This window comes from Peromyscus leucopus, chromosome 9 (assembly GCF_004664715.2).
Source record: "Peromyscus leucopus breed LL Stock chromosome 9, UCI_PerLeu_2.1, whole genome shotgun sequence".
Lineage (NCBI taxonomy): Eukaryota > Metazoa > Chordata > Mammalia > Rodentia > Cricetidae > Peromyscus > Peromyscus leucopus.
Window position 1 is genome coordinate 41,083,790 of NC_051070.1, and position 19,485 is coordinate 41,103,274.

The following is a 19,485-nucleotide window of genomic DNA, read 5'->3' on the forward strand; positions in this document are numbered from 1 at the left end:
AAGGCAGGGAGATCAGGATCCATCCCTGGTACACGGGCAGGCTTTTGGGAATCCGGTGCCTGTGGTGTGACATCTTGCACAGCCTTGGTGCAGTGGGAAGGGGCTTGGACCTGCCTAGGCTCAGTTTGCTGGGCTCTGTAGACTCCGCATGGGAGACCTTGATTTGGGGGATGTGGGAATGTGGGGTGGCTTGGGAGAGAGGGCTGGAGGGTGGGAAGAGGGAGGAGGTGGGATCTGTGGGTGGTATGTGGTGTGAGTAGAAAATTTCTTAATAAAGAAAAATGAAAAAAATAAATTAAAAAAGAGGAAAAATAGTGATTAAGAATGTTATTTTTATCCCTATTTCCTTTGACTATTGGACTCATAACTACTGATATCAGGATCCAGAGTTTATATTCTGTGATTAATAAATTTTATTTTGCTTTTACAATATCACTATTGTCCATTGTCCAGATTTGCTTCAGAGCCACTCTACTCTGCCTACCACCTCCAAGTTTGGGGGAACAAAAGAGTATTCCATAATGCCTGATTGTCATTTTTACTGTTTTATTTTGATTCTTATAAAGGAGCCTTGTGGGTAATCTAATATTCTAAATACATCAAACTTTAGTAAACGGAGTAATTGAATATATAGTGGCTACTCTCTGTTCCCCTGATAGATCATCTCTAAAGAAAAATTACAGAGAGTTTATTTTGAGCTTAGAGATCGGGGGAAAGTAATCCATGATGGCAGAGAGAAAGAGAGAGAGAGAGAGAGAGAGAGAGAGAGAGAGAGAGAGAGAGAGAGAGAGAGAGAGAGAGCGCAAATGGCAAGTAGCTGGAGGAGCAGCTGAGAGCTCAAATCATTTACTGCAAACAGGAACCAGAGATCCTTTGAAACCTCAAAGCTCACCTCGGTGCCATACCTTACCAAGGCAATACACCCCAATCCTCCACAAACAGCCACCACCTGGGCACTAAATATTCAAATGCCCAACACATATGGAGTGGTTTCTCACTGAAACTAACAGACAGCGTTAAAAGTGTAAGGAGAAGTTATTTGTCAACATCTATAGTTGAGACAAATGAAGTCCATTTTCAGTGCTTTCTATACAACAGGCACTATTACTCAATTTACATCATTCATTCCTGGACTAGGATAGTATAAAGTTCCTACACCCAGATTAAGCAAATAACAGGGATATAAAATATTTGACTTAGTGGGTGTTTTGTTAGCATCTGACTGGTAAGCATTTGGAAGTACAATATTACATCAAATGCAGCACACTTCTCAAGAGAATAAACTTCTCATAAGTAAAAGTAACCTAGGTTTTACCTATGTTGAAAGTGTTCAGAGAACATCAAAATTCCAGGCTTATTTAAGCAATAATTTTGAAATGATCAATGCATATGAAATGCAATTATAACTGTTATGAGAGAATTAATCATTAATTGTGAATTTAAATGGTGAATTTTAAGTAAAGTAAGAGCCATTTGTTTTCTGAATTGTATACCAAAGGCTGTGTGGTGATGATTACCGACAGAGAATTTATTAGAGATCTTAACAATTGTTTCATTCTCATTAAACAGTATCTAGGGTATACATTAATAGATGCCATCAAGTATATGTACATATTCCATAATTGTATATTATAGAATGAAAAGGAAAGCAAATGTTCATAAATAATCAAATAATACATATTTCCCATTCTTGTTTTAACTCAACAAGTCTTAATTACCCAGAAAATAAATCAATAATCAATTAGAGTCAAGAAACAGAAAAATGATATCCTCAGTCGAAAGCATCATGATTACATAATGTAGCACAGAATGGATTAAGATGTGTTTCACTGCATGGCACTGTAGATTGTGTCATCTGAAATGCCACTCATACGCAAACTGATAATTAAATTCCCAGACATGAGACACTTCTCACAGGATAAGGAAGAGTGTTTCAGACTCGGTGAAAGTACCTATGAAAGCACCGGAAGTGTGAACACACTGAGCAAGACTGAGAAGCAGCAAGAGGACAAGGTGGCTTCATACAAAGTGATGATTATCACAAAGAATTAAAGGAAAGAACACACTGGAAAAAATGAATGAGTTTTGATCCTATTGTCATAGAAATGCTTTACAAATATGAAGCCTAAGATGGTCTGATGAGGTTTTCATGCTTAAAATGTATACTCCGGGGGCTGTGTGAAACGTAGGAGGTGGACACATCTTAGGTTACTATAGAAATTGTTCTAAAAACAATATGACAACAAGAGGCTGGCTCCCTGGTCTTCAACCGATACAGGAGGAGCTTTAGTACTGGAGAGATGCTGGGTAAGTCGGCAACTAGGAATACAACTTACAGAGTATAAAATGAAGGTATTAGGAAAGAAAACTTTCAAATTGACTATTATCAAGGAATCATAATTGTAACTTCTTGTTTTGCTATTTTAATAAAACATAAGTTATACAAGCATTTATGGAACCAGTGATATCTTGAAGCTACAGCCTCAGCACAGTATATTGAAAATGTGAATGCAAAAAAAAAAAAAACAAAACAAAACAACAACAACAGAAAAAACCGCTAAAAATTGATATCCCAGGTTTTGTTCTTATATTAATATGGCTTAGAATGGTTAGCTGGAACCATATAAAACTTTATTATTATTATTATTATTATTATTATTATTATTATTATTATTATTATATTGGCTGTAGCCTGGTTTTATCCTTTGCTTTGTGTCTAATATTCATCATGAGTGAATGCATACCGTGTATTTGTCTTTCTGGGTCTACATCTAGTGACTGATGGAAGCAGATGCAGAGACCCACAGTCAAGCACTTGACTGAACTCCTGAAGTTGAGTTAAAGAGAGAGAGGAGGGATTATAAGAGCAAGGGGGTTCAGGATCCTGATGGGAAAAATCACAGAGTTAGCTGACCCAAGCTAGTGGGAGCTCATGGACTCTGGACTGACAGCTGGGGAGCCTGCATGGGACCACACTATGCCCTCTGCATGTGGATGACAGTTGCATGGCTTGATGTACTTGTGGGTCCTCTGGCAATGGGACCAGGACTTATCCCAGGTACGTGAACTGGCTTTTTAGAGCCCATTCCCTGTGGTGCCATGCCTCACTCAGACTTGATGCAGGGAGAAGGGGCTTGGTCCTGCCCCAATTTGGTATGCCAGCCTGTATTGACTACCCAAGGGATGCCTTACCCCCATGAGGGGGGATGCAAGTGGGGGGGGGAAGGTGTGGGGAGAGTGGGAGGAGAGGGAGGGAGAACAGGAGTTGGCATGTAAAAAAAATAAATAAAAATTAATAATAAAAAAGAACATGCAATGTTTCAATTTCTTTGAGCAATTAAATGCTTCTCCTTAATCAGACTCTTAAGTCGTTGAGGGCTGGACATGCAACTGTTCATTTCTGTTCATTTCAGTATTTTATATGATCCCAAGAGATCATAGATTTTTTTAAAGATGAAACACTGAATTTCAATATACTTTGGTTACTCTTCCCTTACACGATTCAGGAGAAATCCTATAGAAAAAAAATGGTTGAGTGCTATGATGTATATATCATTTCTTATGGGAACTGCCATCATTTTTATTACTCTCTATTGTCCCACATTTAATTAGTCACTGGAAATATGAGAGGACTGTAGAATATGTGCCTATTTATGCTTATTTAATTTTTTTTCCTTTTAAGAATTATTGATCATCATAGTATTGATCAATTTCAATAGAGAAAGTATATCATAGTTATGTATGTGCAGCTTATGGTAGGCATGAGACAAAGCACTTATTCTAGTCATTAACCAACTGATATTTGTTGTAAAGATAAAATGTTTAATTCTATTACCTAAATTTCAATTGAAACCTTAATCATGACCTTCAGAATCAGTTATTTTGTAGGTTGTCATACCTTAATTGAAAAATTAAATTATTTTAATTGTATATTTAAAATCATATTACATTTTCCCTTTCCATTTCTTCCTCCAACCTCATCCAAGTCCCTTAATTATAGATTCTTCCATTTTCTCCATATCCCCATGTATGTACATATAAGTATTCAGAAGCCCATAAATAAAACCTGCTGAGTTGATTTCTGTTATTTGTGTGAACAGGGTTTCAGAGTTAACTGTTTTGCATTGGATAACCAACATGGAGGCTTAACCCTTGGAAATGGTAATTCTGTCTCACAAAGCATTAACTGCCTGTATTTCTTGTGTAGAGTGAAACCTTCTAAGATTTCCACATTTCATGTTCCATGTCTATTAATATTTTCATTGCTCCAATCTTATTTATGCAGCCATTTCTAGGAAAGGTTGTTTAACAGCAGACGTCCTGTGAAGTCTGGATCTTTCAGTCTTTTCTTTTATGAATCATATACAGAGGAATTATGTTATAGATGAATCTATAGGGTCTGAGGTCTCTAATTTCTGTTGATCTCTGCATTGCGTTCAGTTGTGGTTTTCTATGATGGTCTCCTTTGCTGTATAAAGATGCTTAGAACTTGTCTGCGAGTATAAGAATAGCAATGTAAGTGTATTTAGGAATTATGCTAGTCTATAAAAGAGTCAGTAGTAGATTTTCTACTAAGATCCATGAACTCACTAGCCATGGGAAGATGTATATATTTCACAATTTCCTTCCTATTGAGAGGGCTGTATGTCAGCTCTTGGTTACCACCAATATGCGATTGTAACTTATTGTACCTTAAGGATATCATTTGTTGCTGGTCATTGTTTTGGTTCACAGGTGTAGAACTGGTGTGGACAATAATTGTTTCTCACCTTTATATATAAGTTTTAAAAGATTGTAATATATAGGTTAAGTACAATATTAGGAAATAATTTATGCATTAAGTATATTTATATATATATATATAGTATACAATTTTATGTAGAAAATATTATGATTTATTGAGGGTTTATCAAACTACCTTTATGATAGTTGTCTCTTATATTTTCTTGTCTTTCTCTCTTGACTTCGCTCCTAAAACTGTTTGGAGCTTCCTGTCTGTTTTTACATTCCCCGCTTTGTTTCACGAGTATGCTAAAATTACACCCTCAATTCCATAAACTTCATAGTCCTTTTATATTTTCCTGATTTCTGTGGCACTTTTTGCTGTTTAGTCATAACTGAGGATCTGGTGCTAGAAACCACAGATGAGAAAGAATACACATCATTTGTCTTTCTACATCTGAGTTATCTCATTCTGTATAAACTTTTCTACGTCTATCCATTTACCTTTGGGTTTTATTTTCCTTTTACAGATGAATAGTATTCCTTAGTATACAGGTATCACATTTTCATTATCCTTCCATCTATTGGATGATATTTAGGTTGTTTCCATTTCTTGACCATTGTGAGTAAGGTAGCAACGAACACTGTTGAACAAATATATGTGGATTAATAGACTGATACCTTGGGCATATGCCAAGGGTATAAGTGAGTTTTAGATTTATATTTAGTTTTTACTTTCCCAAAAACAGTGAATGAGGACTCCTTTCTCTATATAACCTCACCAGCATTTATTGCCCATTGTTTTGATGATCTTGTATATCCTGACTGGTGTGAGAAGAATTCTCAAAGCTTTATTTTTTTGCTTGTTTGTTTGTTTCTTTGATTGTTTTTTTTTTGTTTGTTTTTGGTTTTTTTTTTTAAGATTATGATTGCATCATTTTCCCATTCTCTTTCCTCCCTCCAAACTTTCCTGGTATCACTACACTCATCATGCTCTTACAAATTAATGGCCTCTTTTTTATTTAACTGTTCTCATAGCTGTCTAATCATGACCTGAACAAGGATGATTCAAATAGATATGGAAGCAGGAAAGCTCAGGGACCTCAATCACAGACAAAGAATTATAGGCAACTAAGGAAAGCTAAGAGAAGGAGAAAAATATTCCTCAGTATAGGAATTCCCATACTAATTAGTTGTCCAATGTCAAGTGGTCAATCCTGAAAGCACATTCATACAAATAACATTATACAGATTGAACAAGTTGTATTTATGTATTCAATATTGTTTTAATTTGCATTTTCTTAAAATAATTAAAAATACAAAAATACAAAAAAAAAGCAAAAGAAAGAGAGAAAAGCCATTATGGGGTTAGGAAGAAACCTGATGCTAGGAAAATTCCCCAGAATCCACAAGGATGACCCCAACTAAGACCTCTAGAAATAGTGGGGAGGGTGTCTGAATGGGCCTTACCTTGTAATCAGATTGGTTAATGCCCTAACTATCATCATAGAACCTTCATCTAGTAACTGTTGGAAGCAGATGTAGAGACCATATCCAAGCACCAGGCTGAGCTATAGCAGTCCAGTCAAAGAGAGAGAAGAGAGATTACAAGCACAAGATCATGACAGGGAAACCTACAGAGACAGATGACCGGAACTTGTGGGAGCACACGAACACGAGGAGAGCCTCCGTGGGACCTAACTAGGGCCTCTGAATGTGGGCAACAGTTTTGTAGCCTGGTCTGTTTGTGGAACCCCGACAGTGGTGCGTGAGCTGGCTTTTTTGGAGCTCATTCCATATGTGGGATGCCTTGCTCAGCCTTGATGCGGAGGAGAAGGTGACTTGGTTCTGCTGCAACTGAACTTGTCAGACCACGTTGACTACCCATGGGAGACCTTATCCTTTCTGGGGAGTGGATAGGGGTGGGTTCGGAAGGTTAGGGGGAAGCGAAGCTGGAGGAGGGAGAGAGGGGTAACTGTGTTTGGTATGTAAAATTAATAAAAGAATAATAAATTAGAAAAAAAAAAAAAAAAAAAAAAAAAAAAAAAAAAAATAAAAAGAATAATAAATTAGAAAAAAAAAAAAGCTCAGGCCCCAAAGATTCACAACAGAATTCTGAATCCTGCCTGTCTAAAATCATTATAATGCACCATGAGAACAACAAACCTTCATTAGCACCAGAATTTCAAGACATCTGAATACATCCACCAAGGGTAGCTAAGTGAGGTGCTAGGGCAGAGAGTGCAGATTGACATGACAAAGGGTAGACTCACACACACACACACACACACACACACACACACACACACACACTTTGGGTCTCAGAGGTTGTACTGAGTCACTAGAATCACTCTTGTATCCTAACTGGACTGTTCTTACTCACATATTTAGGTTTTTACAGCAAAGGGATAGCATGTGAAATTAAGAAAGGTTTACAACAATTGGGATGGTTCAAATCAAGGGAGTTACTGATCCGACTTACCCAGCTGTCATCAGGAAACAGACCTTAAGGAAGTTAAACTAACACAGCGTGGTTGTGCTGTCTAGGCTGTTGTTGTTGTTGCTTTTTTTTTTCTTCCAACTTGACACAAGTTAACATTTAAAGAGGAGGAAACCTCAACTGAGAAAACACCTTCAGGAAAGACAAGCCTATATGGAATTTTCTTAATTAATGACTGATGTGGGAGGGCCCAGAGAACTAAGGGTGGTATCTAACCTCATCAAGTGTCCAGTGTTGTGTAAGAGAGCAGGCCAAGCAAACCAGTAAGCAGCACTCCTCCAGGACTTCTGCTTCAGCTCCTGTCCCCGTCTTAGACCTTGAATTCCTTCTGTGACTTCCCTTCATGATGGGCTGTGTTCAGGGAATGTAACCAGAAATAAAGACTTTCTTCCTTATGCTGCTTTTGGTCCTGGTGTGTTATCACAACAATAGAAACCCTAAGTGAGAAAAGGATGAAAGTTCCCGAATCCTATCACATTGCCAGCATAAACTCTGGCATGCCCCAAGGGCACGACACAAACTCATAACCTATTTCAAAGCTTTGGATGTCATAACCAAGGGGTAGGTCAAGGGACAGTCCTTTAGAATGTGGATCTTTTAAACATCAGAAGTCTGCTGAGTGTGTGCTTTACTGCAGAGCAGGCAAAAATATACAATCATGATTTCAGAATAAATTAGTAGCTTATTTCCATATTCAGGAGACACCTTGGTACTTATATTTTGACTACATTCAGAAAGCAGACCATTAAGGCAAATGCAGATTTTCCTACGAGCTAAAGAATTAGTTTCATAGGCTGAAAGCAGGCAAATATTTTTTGACAGTCTGAGAGTCTGTGTGAAATGCAAATATTTCTGATGTAACTTTTTTTGAGCAAGATTAAGGTAATATATACCTTGAAAGAATTACATTCCTTGTAAAAACATATAGTTTAGTAGTTGTTCACAGACTGTGACATTTTTCTCAAACACCAACTAATTAATATTTGTTATTTTCATTCTTTTGTCATGTGTCCTTCTAAACATAAATAATATAAGAAATTTTTGTTTATTTAAAACAAACAAAATAGTAGAAAATAAAAACATATTAGCATACAGCTATGCTGAAAATTCGGGAAGATAAGAAAGTTTAATAATCATGAAATGATAAAACCCTCATATATGTACATGAGAGCATATTAAGACAGTAACAGGGCCGGGCGTGGTGGCGCACGCCTTTAATCCCAGCACTCGGGAGGCAGAGCCAGGCGGATCTCTGTAAGTTCGAGGCCAGCCTGGGCTACCAAGTGAGTTCCAGGAAAGGCGCAAAGCTACACAGAGAAACCCTGTCTCGAAAAACCAAAAAAAAAAAAAAAAAAAAAAAAAAAAGACAGTAACAGATACATAGATGTTTACAGCAAAGAAAGAAAGCTATAAACCAGTACTTTGTTTTAAATTAACTTTTCAGTATAAAGGTGTCCTCTGTGTTAATAATATTCAGACAGTACAAGCTAAGAATAAAAAGGAAGCTTGAGCAAAAGACATAATAAGTGAACAGTCAGGGCTAAAATAAAGAAGATAAATTGAGGTCAAATAACTTCAAGTCTCTTTGGATGAACACAGAAGAAAAAATAGATACAGATATAAAAATTGTCATATGTATGACAGTTATGAGAAAACTCAGCATGCTCAAAGCAAAGAGAAGGACAGATGGTAAAGAATAAAATTAAAAAGGAATCAAAGGACAGGGATGAACAAAAATGATTCACAATAAAATATTGAACAACTCATCCAAAGAGAAAAAATGAAGGAAAGCAGGTAAATATGTAATTTAATTTGCAGTACCTGAAATAGAGGAAAACAAATCCTTGGATTGAAAGTTCAAAACACAATTGTTACACTTCAATCAATACTAACACACAGCCTGAGGCAGTTAATTGACTTGAAAAATAAAGAATCCCTAGTTACCTTGGCAAATCCTACAGTCAACTACAAGAAGGATAAACCCAGCTTAGCTCTGGCTTCTCCATACTACCATTTTCCCCACAATGGAACTGAAGCAAACACCAATAAGATTTGTAGGAAACAAAAAGTGAACAAAAACTTAAAACTTAGTTAAAGTGTGAAGCAACCGTAAAAACTATAGATATATATTGCAAAATTATATCACATTCCAAAGGCATAGCTTTAATGATACAAATAATGTGTGTAAACCAAATACATAGAAAATACCAGTAATCAGCAGATGCAAAAGATCCTTAATATCCACAGTGACAATGAAAAGATACAGTGAATGAAATGTTACCTGAAATTCTAAGAATCTAGACAATGTAATTAAATAATATACATAAAGTATTTAGTTTTGTATAATAATTCAAAAGTTAATAATTACTTTGAAAATATCATCCTCCAAACTCTTCAGTTTTATGTATCATCTGAATCAAGGATATCAGAGTAAAGCAGATAAGAATCATGATTTTTCTTAGGATACTGTCCACCCTGAAGTTTTTTTTTTTTTTTTTATTTTTTATTTTTTTTTTATTTAGTGACTCTTTGACTTTCATATTTTATGTTTCTATAGGGCTGACTAAAGGCCTAACCTTTTTATTTTTCTCAAAATTTAAACATACATACAGTTTAAATAATGAAAATGAAAGTATCTTGATGTAGATAGATATTCAAATATCAAGATAAATGTTTTTCTATTTTCACAATTATGAATAACACACAGATGACCTCTCAAAGATTAAAATGAGTTTTTTTAGGCAAAGAGAATACCATTAAGAGTCGCAGGCAAAAATATACTAATTGTTTTAAACACATCACTAAGTAAAAAGTGAACTTGTATTAACATTACAAAATTACACTTGAGAGAAAGAACTAGGACATATTTTCTTGTCAGCAACCAACCACATTTTAGTTAGTCAGCTTTATGTTAGTAAAACAAATGTCTCAGACCAATAAGATAATTACAACAACAAAATCTCAGCTTTTTCACAGTGTTGGAGGTTTCAGATCATACCAGCATGGAACTATTGCATTAGGGACTTGTTTTAGTAGGTGGATAGTCAGCCACTCATGTTTGAATTCAAAGAAAGAAGGTAGAGAGATTAGATCCTTATAGTGTCCTTCACAAGTGTGTTACCAGCACTATATTGATGCCATTATAAGCACCAGATGCTCTTCCAAAGGACCAGGTTTGATACACTGTACCCACATGGTAGATCATAAGTCTGTACTTTCACTTCCAAAGGATCTGATGCCCTCTTCTGGTCTCTTCAGTAATTATATGTACATGGTACACATACATCAATGCAGGCAAACAACTTCTGCCCCCCCCACACACACAGTTGGCACTATTCAACTAAACATTCCCAAATGAAAGTAACACTAAGTAGAGGAGGAAGCTTAGACACAAAGATATTTCAGAATCAAACAGCAACAATAAGGCAAATATTTTGCATTCATTATCACAACAATGACATGGATATCATAGCCTTCCAGTTAGTTAAGAATGCAGAACATAAAGATGAATAAATTCTGCAAATGGTAGTTAACTCAGTTGTGGGAAAAGAAGTCCAATTTATTACTACTAGATCCTAGGATTTGTACTCTTAGAGACAGTTTTATGCAGACCAACAATTAATTTAAGGAAAACGATTTTTAAAATCTAGTGAACTGACACATCTTTATGGCTTTTCACTATTATAGTTAAATTTCTGAAAATTATAGATTAACATACAAATAAACACTACATATTGTCTCATTGTCTCAATATTATAGCAACAGATTCAAACAAATATATATGCAGCAATAGAGACTTATCTTCAACCTTCGAGGGAAAACAAAGGGCTTTCAAGATCGACAAAAATGGTATGGATGTTCCTCAAAATTTATATTTTATTTCAAAATACATTTGAAAATATGTTGTACAAGAATATGAAGTTATGTGATGGGTGGTTCAAGTCATTCAGTACAAAACTGCCTACAAATTTACTATCTATATTTATATATTTACAGCATAAATAGCTTAGTGGAAAATAAATTCCAGTGTGAAATCCTTGATGGATTTGTTGGCAATTTATTTTTATCATAAACAAACCAAATCACCAATTGTTCCTAATGGAGAACTAGAGAGATGCAAGACATACCCCGTGAATGAAAATGAAGAAGAAGAACATGTAGAGCTCATGTTCCATTTTGAGAGTAAAGAAGAGCCCATCCAATTCAGCTAAAAAATGAAATTGAAATTTATCATAAATTATTGGCCTAGGAGTTTTCAGAAAATACAACAATAATGATTTTGGGTTTTAGATGTTTTATTTATCTCAAACTTTTCTTCACTTCTCTATAGCCTTTAAGTTTATTATCAGGCCAACCTCTACCCTGTAATTCCATGGTTATACCAACTAAATGAATAACATTTGAAAGAATAATATTAAAGATATATTTTGGTCCACAAGTTTATGGTAACATAACTCAAAAGACCCAACCAAGACCTTCACAAGGTCAAGAGGCTCAGTAGATACTTCAAAAAGTTTCAAAACAAGGGTGGGTAGGAGAGGGGGAAAATCTAACATTAAAGGATTTCACTATACTGGAATTGTTTCTTTTTATCTAAAACAAAGCTCATCAGATTTATAATGCTTTTACCAATTTCGCAGGCTTACACAGACTGATGCTCTGTTCTAAATAAGCAGTAACAATTCATAAAATACAAATGGAAATATCAGGATATACATGATGATCCAATGAAGATAAAGGATATGAGATGCTCACAAACCCAACGAAACACAAAGCAGTGACCACTGCTCTTTAGGAGAGCCTTCTGGCTCTCACGCAGAAGGAAAAATGATGAGCAAGAATTCAAAACAGAATTTTACATGATACTATATTTTTACTCATTTCTTAAGGACTTGGGTTCATTTGTTTCAATTTTATAAAACCTATCTTCAGGGGCTGGAGAGATGGCTCAGAGGTTAAGAGCACTGACTGCTCTTCCAAGTCGAGTTCAATCCAGAACATGTGCTCCAATCATCTGTAATGAGATCTGTTGCCCTCTTCTGTATACACAATAAATAAATAAATCTTTGAAAAAAAAAAACCTATCTTCATAAATCAAGAGGCTCAATAGCTTGGAAAATGTTCAAGCTGATACATAAAATAAAGAAATCATACATTAGGATGTAATACAAGGTCTTAAACAAGCAAATAATAGATAATATTCAGATCAGGTTCAACATATTTACTTCCTCAAAAACAATATCTTTTTGGGGGAAACTTTAAAAATTATTCCTTTGGATTACTTTAAAATTTCTTTTTGGTATGTTCTTACAGAAATATATCTGTATTTATATTATGTCTCCTTATACATGCTTTCCTTTCCCCTGGACATTTTACTTATATTATTCTTCCAGGATCATCATCATTACCTTCTCCTCCTGCTGCTCTTCCTGCTCTCTCTTTCTTTTTCTTCTTCCTCTTCTTCTTCTTCCTCCTCCCCTCTTCTTCCTCCTCCCCCTCTTCCTCCTCCTCCTTTTCTTCTTCCTTCTTTCTTCTTCTTCTTCTTCTTCTTCTTCTTCTTCTTCTTCTTCTTCTTCTTCTTCTTCTTCTTCTTCTTCTTCTTCTTCTTCTTCTTCTTCTTCTTCTTCCCAATTGAGACAAATAAGCACTGCCTATATGGGCATGTTTATAAGGTGTCATCCACTGGAGCAGGGGAGCCTACAATGTGCCATAAACCATGCCCTTCAAGGTCATTGACTTTCCATCCTCCAGATTCTAGGAATTCCCAATAATTCCTAGGCTAGGAGTAGAGTCTAATGACATCATTCCACTCCATGGAGCTTCATCCACAACTGGCTTGATGACATGCAGATTTTCTGTTGGTCCTCCCAGTTGCTGAGAATTCATAAGTGCAATGACCTCTGCTTCTTATAATGCTTATAAGAACCCTTCTGTGAAGTTCCCTAAAATTGGTTTTTCGAGCATGCACATGCTTGTGTGTGTGTGTGTGTGTGTGTGTGTGTGTGTGTGTGTGTGTGTGAAATGTGCTCCAGCATAGTGTAGCTAAAAGTTTTCCTGTGTCCTACCTGGCCTGTGGTCAGGACAAATCTCTCTCAACCCTAGTCCTGCAACTTCTCAGAGCCAAGTAAACACACAGAGGCTTATATCATTTATGAACTGTATGGCCATTAGCTCAAGCTTATTACTGTCTCGCTCTTACACTTAAATTAACCCATAATTCTTATTTATAAGCAGACATGTGGCTTGGTGCATTTTCTCAGTTCTGCCTTGTCATGTTGCTTCCTCTGTGTCTGGCTGGTGACTCCTAACTCAGCCATTTCCACTTCCCAGAATTTTCCTCATCTGCTTGCCTCACCTATACTTCCTGCCTGGCTATTGGTCAATCAGCATTTCATTAAACCAATGTGCAAGAGCATTATCCCACAGCAAGTATCAAATGCTAGTATTGTTTCTATAGTCATTTTATTGTTCAATAGAACACTAATGCTTCTTTTTACTATGTATACCTGTCTTATCACCATTATCAACATTTCCCTATTCCCAATATACAGTTCTCTCCAATTCTATTAACCAACATTGCATTATTACCATCTATTGTGTCATCAACACTTTTTATTATATTTTAGTTATGATGGAGAGCCTTTCAACCAATTTTTCAGTGTCTGACTTAGTTCAATTAAGTATTTCCTATGTCACTTATATTACTACAAATGTCAGGATCTCATTCTCTTCATGGAAGAATAATACTCATTGGTAGATAGTTACCACATTTCTACATTGAAAAACAGCTTACCAACTGCTTTCAGGAAACAATAAGAAACTAAAAGTTATTCCTGTAGAACACAGGGCAGAACTATATCCACAGTTTGGGCAGAACCTGATGGTGAGGATGCAAAAGAAAATGAAAAAGTACTAAGCTAAATTGCTCTTTCCATAAATTATAGAGTCTATGATGTCCTAGATACATGATTAGTTAATACTTAATGAAAGCACATATAATTTGGACCTCAGTAAAAGTGTTTATAGTGAAAGTGCCTACTCAAAACACAAGTAAACTACTGCAGGTGGAAACCCTGGGCAGGTGGTCTTAGATGGTATATGAAAGTAAGCTAAGCAGCTCATGAGGAGCAAGCCAGTGAATGAACTCCTCCATAGTGTCTGTCTCCAGGTTCTTGAATTGAAGTTCTTCCCTAACTTCCCTCTGTAGCTGAAGTTTTTTCTGGTCCTGCCCAGCTCCACGGATCTGGCAGCCACTAATAAAATAATCACTCAGAAGCTTATATTAATTAAAATTGCTCAGCCATTAGCTCAGGCTTTCTGCTGACTAGCTCTTACATTTAAACTCAGCCCATTTCTGTTAATCAATATGTTGCCACGTGTTCCATGGCTTTCCTGTGTGCCATTACATGATGCTCCCTGGATGGTGGCAAGCTGGCCTCTTCTCCCACCTTCTTCCTGTCTCTCCCTTTGAATTTCCTGACTGCTCTAGGCTGTCTTGCCATAGGCTAAATGGCTTTATTTATCAACCAATCAGAGAAAACCATATTCACAGTGTACAGAAAGACATTCCCCCATCATTCCTAAGTAATGCAGTGTGACCTGAGAGTTTTAAGTGAAAGTAAACCCTTTCCTCTCCAAGTTCATTTTTTGGTTATGGTGCTTTATTACAGCAATAAAACCCTAACTAAGACATGGAGAAAAATAAAATCTGAAAAGAAAAGTGTAAACTCAAAATTGCCCTCTCTAAAAAAAAAATGTAGGAAAATATGGAGAAAATATCTTAACTTGAAAAACAGAAACCAATGATCAAATTTGACATAAATTTCGATGACATTTTTTTTCATGTAGCTGTCTAATAAATGCTTTCTAATGCATGTGTCTGTAGTGAATAGAAAGAAACAAGTACAGATTTGATGAAATTTTATATTTTGGCCATCCTAATCTTTCCTGGACTGTTTGTTACATTGTACTGCAATGGCAGAAAGTGGCTAAAATGTTATTCAGATAACACATCTCTAGTACGCATATATGATGTGGGTATTGTAGAGCAGGTAAATTCTCTCAGAATTCCATCAAGGGTTTTACTACACAAACTGAAGAAACATTCAGATAGCTTCCCATTGAACAGCATAGATTGTAGCAGAAAGGTTGTTTATTCCTGTAGCAGAAGCTTGTGGCTATGCCATTTCTTGACCATGTATCATGGCATGAGTGATGAAATCATAGGCCCAACACCCAAGAATGCGCTTTCTGAACTACTGAGAGTGACAGATGTTATTTTCTATACATCACTTCTTTCAGTTACTTTAATCTGAAAGCCTTCATGTCAGCAGTAATTACACTGAGACACACAAATACACACAGCAAGCAATGATGTTAAATGACTGAGAAAGATTAATAGATAAGGAATACATATTTCACTAATTGTAGTGAGAAAAAAATGGCACAGATAATAAGGAACTAAACTAAACTCAAATAGCTATAAGAAAATTTATATACATTGGACCTTCAACACTGTAAAGATAATTATAAATTTTGCCAGTTTACAAAGTGATAATTACTATAATGAAGACATAGGCTACTTACTATAATAAAGTAGAAAACTATCAAGCTAAATCCACAAAACAAAACAGTGAATATACTAGAATAAACCCTGTGTGAATACCCTTAAATTTCGAAAGGAATGTAACATCTAAAGTAAGAACAAAACCAGAAATGTACTAAATGGAAAATGTGAAAATAATATAATATAGGAGAAATCATTTTGCTTGGCAAACACATTGTGAACAAAATTAGAAAAAAAAAAATTGACCAATACAAGTTACAGCATATGGACAATCTCAGTGTTATGGCATGGGCACAATGTCAGTATCAAAGCTGTGGAAGCCTCAGTGTTACAGGATGTGGACAGTGTCCTGTTACAGCCTTGTGGACGGACACTCAGTGTTATGGCATGTGGACAGCCTCAGTGTTACAATGTATGGAGAGACTCAATGCTGCAAGCGTGGGGACAGTTTCAGTGTCACAGTGTGTGAACAGTGTCAGTGTTACAGCATGTGGACAGTCTCAGTGCAAGAGCTGTGGAGAGTCTCATTATTATAGCATGTGGACAGATGGAGTAAATTAAGCAATTGACTCTTAAAAGTATAAAGTAAGAGGGCCGGAAGCCAGACCAGAGCCATAGCAGGTTTCTAACAGTTGCTGGCATGGACTAGGCCTTGATTTTAGTTTACTGGAACTGGCTTCAGCTGAGCAAGCAGGTCTCAGGAAGACCACAACTAAGGGGCAACCATTCAGCAGGCACTTCACAGCCTTCTACTAGCTAAAGATAGCGTTTCTTACTCTGTAGCTGGAAAGTCCCTAACTACTAGCGTCTACCATCCATCAGTCCCAGACTAATCTTTCCTCTACCAACCAGACCCCAGGCTGATCCCTCCTCACTGGGATTTCCCTAATCCTGCTTAAAAGGACCCTCTGAACTTTTCTGGGGGGTCACCATTGGCCAAGCCAATATGATGGAAATAATAAATGCTCTTGCTCTTTGCATATGTGACTTGTGGTCTTTTATGGGACTTCTCTTGGAAACTAACATATGGTGCATTGGCCAGGAAGCACCTCAAGACCCCTGACACACTGAGCATTGGAAACCCACAGGCCAGTAAGTGGAAGTGTGAGCTCTGTTTGTCTGTCATTGTTCTGAATGTCTGACTGTCACTGTTCTGTTCCGTGTTCTGTGTTTCTGTCTCTGGGAAGTTCAAGCTGCTGAATCTTGAGGTCCGAGTTGCTAGGTGAATGCACTATTAGCATTTGCTCAATATGGGTTTGTGAGATGTCTCTGACCGACTTGTAAGGGACTGGGTCCCATTGGTTGAACTGAGACAGAGGGTCCCTTTGATTGAATGGGAACACAGGTCACTCCTGTTGCAAAACAGAACTCCTCAGGGAGACAAGCCATCAGCCTGTTCCTGCTTTCTTTTTCTGTGGGCTGAACCCGTGCATTGTGGTACTGTGGTCTCTGTCGCTCCTTATGTTTTTGTGTCTGCTCACTGCACACTACACTTGAGTCACTTCCTGCTAAGCTTTTGCTAAGCTGCAGCGTCCCAGTGTAGTGATGGCATGCAAGGGGAAGATGCACTGGGACAGGACTTCAAATGCCAGACAGAGAATCTGGGGTTGATCATTGTGGTGGCTCGGGAAGCTGACAATATTTTTTACAGGACACTGACTGCCAATCTGTGCCTGCAGCTCCTTCCTTCCTGAGCCAAATTCTTCTCTGTGGACCAACATCCTTGGTGCTGGTTACTTCCCCTTTAGCCCCTTCCTGTCCTGACACTGCCTGGGAGAAACTGTGCTTTTGTTTCCACAGAATAAAATATAGAGTTTTTGTTCATTCAGATCTAATGGATTATAAATATTTGTCATCATTTAGAGGAGTTGGTTACAAATTATTGTCGGTTAGGGCAAGGAAAAAAAAAAACTACTGCTGGTCTCAGTTGTTCCACACTAGTACAGGTTTTTATGCATTGATGCAAATTTGAAGTTATTTTTGTTTTGTTTTGTGGGGGTTTTTTTTGGTGGGGGAGGAGTTGTTTTGGTTTTTTGAGACAGGGCTTCTCTGTGTAGCTTTGTGCCTTTCCTGGAACTCGCTTTGTAGACCAGGCTGGCCTCGAACTCACAGAGATCTGCCTGGCTCTGCCTCTCGAGTGCTGGGATTAAAGGCATGCGCCACCACTGCCCCGCTGAAGTTATTTTTGCTATGGTATATGTATGTTTCTGTTCTTGTTTAAAACATTATAGCCATACAATATTCTAGACCAATGAAGGAAACCCCAAGAAGGACTTTGATAAAAGTTTTCATCTGGGAAATAAGAGAGAAGGCAGGAGACTGGAATAATGAAGAAAAGAGAAAGGAAAGAGGCGTTTGTCTAAAATAAGAATGTCTGGCTGAACCAGAGGAGCCGAGATAGGAACCTGAGGGTGTATAGTAAGTTGTAGAAGGCCAGAAGGGTTATGAGATTTGACCATGTTATGTTAATTCTAGTTGTTTTTCTTCATTTTAAGAAAAAGCAAAGCTGATGATTCTTTACTTCAAAATATTTGTATTGGGACTGAGGTCATGCTCTTTAAAAGATAGAGGGGGAATAGGGTCCTATGTCAGACTTATTTAAAAATACAATGTATAATTAAAAATACAGGCTAATAATTCATCATCATGTCACAGACCTCTGGGTTACAGGGTTCTATATGGTTGGCTTTCTATAAAATGGCAGGTTTAAACCTCTCAGCTATTAAGAGTTTTATGGAAACAGCCAAACCATTTTTTTTTAATTGTCAACATCACATCTATGGTCTGTAAATTAAAACTGCATTCTAACTACTCCTGTAATGTCTATGAATAGGGAATAATGCTTATAAAATAAAAGCAAAATAAATGCAGAACTCTAGTCTGCAAAAAGCAATACTTTTTTTTTTTTTTTTTTGATTTTATGAGACAGGGTTTCTCTATGTAGCTTTGCACCTTTCCTGGAACTCGCTGTGGAGACCAGGCTGGCCTCGAACTCACAGAGATCCTCCTGGCTCTGCCTCCTGAGTGCTGGGATTAAAGGAGTGAACAATACTTTTAAAGAAGCCATTTCAGAAAAAAACATGGCTGCAATTTTATATTTGGTAAAAGGAGTGGTTGTCATCAGACCTAGAACAGGAGCACTGATGTGGACTGTTGTATGATGATAGAAATGTAAAGTTAGATTTATTACAACATACTGTATATGTAATTCAACTCTGGTTTAGAATATACTTCATATGATGATAAAACTTAAGGTCGTTACTCCGGTGATGGGATGGCCAGACACCCTGTTAGTTGTGCCATAAACCCCATCCAAGGAAGGTCTGAGGAATCTGGATGCAGACATCCACGGCTGGTCCCCTGGTGGAGCACTGGGAGTCCAATTAGTGAGAAAGAAGAGGGTTTATATGAGCGAGAATGGTTGAAGCCAGGGTTGGATAAAGCACAGGGACAAATAACCAAAGGAATGGAAGCACAGGATCTATGAACCAAAGGTTGAGGGGCCCCCAACTCGATCAGGCCCCCTGAACGGGTGAGACAGTCATTTGGCTTGATCTGTTTGGGAGGCAGCCGTGTGTTGGTGCCGGGTCCTGGGCTTGTTGCATGAGTTGGCTGTTTGAATCCTGGGACCTATGCAGGGACACTTGGCTCGGTCTGGGAGGGGGGGACTGGACCTGGCTGGACTGAGACTACCAGG